This window comes from Pezoporus occidentalis, unplaced genomic scaffold (assembly GCF_034315485.1).
Source record: "Pezoporus occidentalis ecotype Australia unplaced genomic scaffold, CSIRO_AGI_Poc_V1 ctg53, whole genome shotgun sequence".
In the NCBI taxonomy this organism is placed as follows: domain Eukaryota; kingdom Metazoa; phylum Chordata; class Aves; order Psittaciformes; family Psittacidae; genus Pezoporus; species Pezoporus occidentalis.
The window spans coordinates 4,763,966-4,770,149 of NW_026915866.1; positions in this window are offsets into that span (position 1 = coordinate 4,763,966).

Genomic DNA, 6,184 nt, shown 5'->3' on the forward strand with positions numbered 1-6,184 from the left:
TGCCACTTCTTGCATTTAATATCCTCTGCTGCTGTACCTCCTTTCTTCTGGAGCCAGATGTTGGGAAGCAAGTGTTCTTATAAGGCTTCCAAGTCTTAAACCTGACTTTTACTGTTGCAATTACTCTAAATAACAATAAGAAAATGTATTTGGTGTTCCAAGATATAAAAACATGCCCTGGAGCAGATTTTGCACTCAGATGTTGATAGATTTGTACTGGTATGACTGTAGCAGGATATTGCTATAGTTTCAGACAGGATGAAGAAAGTAAGACCTAAAGTAACAGTCAACAAATTCCTCTGTATCCAGACAAAACATTGCATTCTACTTGTTAGGCTGAAAGATGACTTTCCAGTGATCTCTTGGTATGTGCTGGTACTAATAAAGGGTATCAGAAAACTAGGGGGCTTGAGATATGTGCAAAGAAGTGTTTTACACTGTTAATGTCATATACTATTAGTACCATTGCTTCTAAAGCTAATGTCAAGATTACTGTTTACATCAAGTGATATAGGCTAGAATGACAAATGAGATAGCAGTAGAGAGATAAAACATAATGTTGTATGGAATATCAGATAGACTTACTACATTCACTGTGAGACTTCTGCAGAAACACCAGTCACAGAGTAAATGAGTCGTAAATGAGTCTTAAATTGACTACCACAATGCAGGAAAAATTTGCAAACTTCTCTGTTGCCACAATAGAATAGATGGCACATAAAATTGTACAATGTTAACTGTTGCTTCCATTTCACAAAGGAATGTATTGATTCACTCAAATGGAATAAAAAAATCTTAGGCATTAAACTAAAGTATTCATTGCTTGTTTTTCTTGTTTAATCATTAATTTCAGGAGCCAGGAGGAGAAAAGACAAAGATGAATCAAAGCTGTTGAAAACTGTGTCATGATCCAGTGAATAGTGAGTTACATATGTAACCTTATTTTCAAGTCATTGAGATGTTCTCATACACAACCAGGCACTCTCCTCCTTGAGTGCAGAGCATCTAAAATGAGAGTTCACTGATTTGGTAAAAATCTGAAGTTGATCAGCAGCTTTTGAAATACGATGACTTCAACTGGGATGTCAGGAATCGGGTGAACAAAACTGAAAAAAACTAACCAAAGTCAATACAGTAGAACTGTGACAGCAGTCTTTGATCTTTGTCCTGTATCTGAATGACAGTTAACCAACAGTTGTTTGTTTATGCTAAATCTTTGTATAACAGCACAGTTATGGGATATTTCCAGTTTTCATGCGTAGCAGAAGATTCAGACCACAAGTGTAAACATTTTCTTTTTCCCTGGACAATGAATTTATTTATTTTTTTTATAGCTAACTCAATGGTTACATAAAGGTTTCAAACAAGAATTAAAAAAAAACAAACTCACTTGAATCTTAACGAATTTTGCTGCCTTGGGTTGGTATGAAGCATGACTTCTTCCCGAAAGCTCATTCAGTTGCCAGACATCCATCCATTTCTCTCCTTTCAGGAGATACCCCTGAATAAGAAAACCCTTCCACTTTGCTGTCTCAAAAAGGTTTATGCTGTGATGTACAAAACAGGAAAATACTGGGAGGCCAATACCCTCTTTTGTAATTTCCTCACTTTTATTTTTTTTTCCCCTTCTTTTTTTACAGCTGCTTTTTACTGATTTCTTGCATATCCTTGATATTGTGGGTCTTTCACAAATACATGAAAGCCATGTAGGCTATTAAGGAAGCTAGAAACTTAGGTGTGTATTATGCAGTGTTTTAAGTGTCGACTCCTCTTGCATAGTATATCAAAACTGACCATAATAATTTGGTTCAAAAGTGCATGTACTGGATAACTGCAAGATGAAGTCAGACAAGATGAATGCAGCTGAGTCATATCAGCACCAGCTGATGATCATTTCTTGCTTTGCACCTCGTCCGTAGCCTCAGACTATAAATCAATGTTCTGTCTGCACACCTTGAATGGATAGGTATATAAGTGGAGATTTTGGTGCTGGGATACTTTTGTTGCACCTGTCACATTTACGTGCGTATGAACACCATAGCTTACTAAGAACTTGGATGTCTCTCCATATATTTTACTTGCTTTATGATGTGCATGGGTAGCACTCATGCCTGCACTCTGGTTGCACTTGTCAGAGCTACAGGTTAGTAGCACAACATGAAAAGTTTAACTGTGAAATGTCAAATGTCAGGTGTAAATCCACCGTTACTAATTCTCCCCTGTGCCAGTATGGGATCTGCATGCCAGCAATCCTGGTGCCAATACTTCATGGTAGAATTTCCTGAGAGAAAATTTCTGTAGGGGATGGAATCTTATACAATATATTGACATTTTTATCCTGAAAATTTTACTCTTTATTTGTGGCTATACATCATGTAGGCATTTTTATTTAAAAAGTCAGTTGTGTTCTTACCTGAAAGCAAAGCTTCAGAAGACCCTTGTCATCTTCAGGACCTTGTGCTGGATGGAATGAGCCAAAGATATGGGCAGAAACATGTGAGGAGATGGGGTGCTTGCCATGCATGGTCCTCAGAGTGATGCACCCCAGCCCTTTTCCTCTGTGAAGAGGAGCAGGTCTCCTTCCCATATAACGGTCAGGATCATGTTCTAGTGGATGCACGTGAAAATGATGTTGATGGTTTTCTGTAAATTCATAGGTAACTAACTGTGAGTAGATTTTCATGGGGACAACAGAGGATGCCTCCCTAGAGTTTCTCCTTCCAAATTTCAGGTCCCTTTCCATTATAAGCAGGTGGTAAAGCCCCACAAAGGAACAGATGGATGTGTTTAATGTTCACAACTAATTTTCCACAGGCATGCTCTTGGAAACAAATGATCCCTATTTCCTGAGATGGAGAAAAGAAATTCCAGCCCAGAGCAGACTACAAGTGTGGAAAATGTGAGGCTGAACACATTCGAGTTTGGTAAATGTAAACCAAATGAAAACAGAAGCTTATAGTGGAAATTGTTGAGCCACCAGGAGTGCAGAGAAATGGCCAACTCCATCTTCATAAAAAATGTTAAAAGCTCTATCCAGACGATTAATACACCCAGGCCTTTTTGTCTAACCCTATCTATGGGAAACTTAACTCAGAGCTACCAGCAGCTTTGTCATATTTGGGTCACCCTCATCAGACTCAGCTGTCTGGGGACCAGCCTGTGAAGGAAAAATGAATGAAAAGGTTCTCTTACAAGAGCAAACTTTATTTGCCTTGTTAAACCCAGCAGAAAAAGACAGAGGGGGATATGACTGCTATCTTCACATGTGTCTGGGGAGGAAAACAGGCTGTACAAGCAAAGTGTCTATTTTTGGCACAGGAATAAGTTACCGTAAACTTTGTGAATTAATGTATTCTGAAAATTATGTGGGGTTTTAAGTGTTGGGTTTTTTTTTTGAGCCTGGGGCATGTGCATTGTGAACACAAAAGAAACAATGGCATTTTGTACCAGATTCAAGCCTCATATGAGCAGCACCATCTGGCCAGCCATAGCCGCAGTGACAGCAATCATCATCCAGTCTCAGACGCTGATTGCTTCAATAGATTTACAAGTAATTCTTTTAAAGTGCAAATTCACACAGAAACAAATCCTGGTATTAAAACTGTGATGAATAATTTGCTAGACAATTTTAAATAGACTGAGGTTGTTTGAGTCTCAGTGACTCAAACATGAGTGACTGTCAGGAGAGTGCACGAGGCAGGAGTCTTGCTGGAGAATGCAGCAAATTTCCTGACAATGTACAATCATCAGGCAAATAACTGCTTTTGATTTGATGAGGGGAAGTTTGCAAGTGACCCATAGAATCTCTGTCATTCTTTTTGCAAATTTAGTGGAAAAATTGCCTGGTATTTTGCAACGTGGAAATAACTTGAGCTCCAGCTGCCTGGAAGGGCTGAGCCTGCATTTTGTTATATTTTGGTCCTCGCTGTCACGCTGCCTAAAAGCCACACTCTTTTCTGGGGCTGGGAGTTGAGCTTACTTGGCCTTCTTACTTGGCCTTCTCTCCTGGCCCCAGGTTGTGTTTACAATCGCAGTATAGCGTAAGACCTTATTTTTCAGCATCAGAGAACCCAGGGGCAAGTGCCGAAGCCCCTGATAGGCCCCTGGGGCTCTCCGCTACATGCCTTTTCTTTCCAGCCTTTAGTCTACCAGATGTGCTGGTCTGTGAGGCCAAGAGAAGGAGGCAAGTGAGAAGAAGTCTTCTGTGTTTTTTCCATGGTTTCACTATCTTGCCTATTTTGGAGTGACTGCTTTTTCTTTCTTTCTTTCTTATTTTCTCATGGATACCTTGCATGCATCCCTGCTGGCATAGGGTGCTTACTCAGAAAGCCTTTAGTTTTGTGCTGGTCTGGATTTACTTTTCCTGCATGATGACTTTTCCTGGAACAGCTTCTGAGAACTGCTGGAAGTGCCTGGCTGATGGGCCTTCACAGTTGGATTGTCCTGCCACACTCTGGTGCTGCTGATGCACCTAGACATTTGCTATTGGATGAAGGTTCCTGTCCAGCAAGACTTAGCAACTAAGACTTCCAGAGGAGAAACTCCCATGGCATGTTTCCATTTCGACTGAGGTGCTGTTTCCAAACATGTGTAAGAGAAGGGCTGAAAATGGAAAATTTGGAGGATGGTTTAACCATTCCATAAAGTCTGCTGGTTTGAATCTGTCTTCTTCACATGCTTCTGTTTCAGTAAAGGCTGTTGTGCAATGGAACTTTCACTCGTGTTAGAATACTGAAACTCTGCTACCACAGTTCTGCAGAAAAGTCAGTGGTCTCAATAACCCAAGGGAAAAAAATGGGATAAAATCAACCTGTAGATGGGAATCAATGCACTGTCTAGGTAAAAGGCAGGTAAAAAAGAATTCTCCTCCACTGTGGTCCTAAAGTCCAGACCTGGACTCCAGCGGACACAGAGGAGCTCAGGATGGGTGATTTCAAACACTCCAACAAGCCAGACTCTAAAATAATAGACCGTGTAAAAAGCAGAGGACTACCACAGTGAATTTTCATGAGTCTTGTGCTTGTTTTCAAGCTTTGCCCTCCAGCCTGAACAGACAGAAACTCTTTTTTGTTCACAGAAAAATTAACAATAAAAATCATACAGACCGAGGATCTGGCTGACTTAATATCCTGACTCTAACAGTGACCAGCAACAAGTGTCTAGGAAGAGAAGCAAAACAGGTACAAATACTTCCCTGTTGTGTTCTCCCACCCTTTAGCAGTTCTGTGCCAGAAATGATATTTAATAAGCTTTCACAGACCTCTTTTTCTTTCATGGATTTATGGAATCGCTTCTGGGACTCATGTGCAAGCTTAACTCCCAAAGCATCCTGCAGGCTCTGTGGTTTATTGAAATTCATGTACAATTGAAATGTACATGAAAAAGAGCCTCCCTTTGCTTGTTTTGAGGCAACATCTGGTAATTGCATTTGGTGCCCTCCAGTTTTCATAGGGTGTGAGAGAACAGATGATCACTGCCTGGTGGGCACCTTCGCTGCAGCCCCCCTGAGGCTGCACAATCTCCACCAGTGGTCTCCTCTCTCAGCTGAGGGGTCCTGCCCTGTTGATCTGAACCCAGGAAGTCCATCCCATTGGCACAGCAGTGCAGGGAAGCCACTGGATACCATGGGAAGACTGCAAAGCTGCTTTAGTTGCTCATCCCGGGAGGAGGTCCTGGGTTGTTTGTTCTTGCCCCTAGATGCCCTGATCTGGAGCCTTGCTCCCTTCTCTCCCACCCCCGTGTGCCCCTGCCCTCCCTCTTCTCTTCCAGCAGCAGTATTGCTGGGAAGCTGGGAAAAAGCCTGAAAAACTTGGAGCAGGAATGTAATGTGCTTGCAGTTAAAGAGTGTCTGCAAAATATTTACAGACTATCGAAGCAGTTGGCAGCACTTTCAGGAATAACTTATCAAGAGGCTGTCTTCCAGCTCTTCTGGGAGGAAGGAAAACTTAATTACCCTCATTTAACATTAGCAGAGACTGGGACGAAGCAGGAAAGTGTGCCCAGCATTGTGGCAGTCTCCTCCTCACCCCAGCCCAAGCCCACACACCAGACCCTTCACCCTCCCTGACTGCAGTATGTGGTCAAAATCACTGAAATACTTGGGTTTCAGCTGTGGGTATTACATCAAAGAACAAACCAAACCCCTAGATCTAAACAATGCAATAACCGTGATGTTGGATCTCAA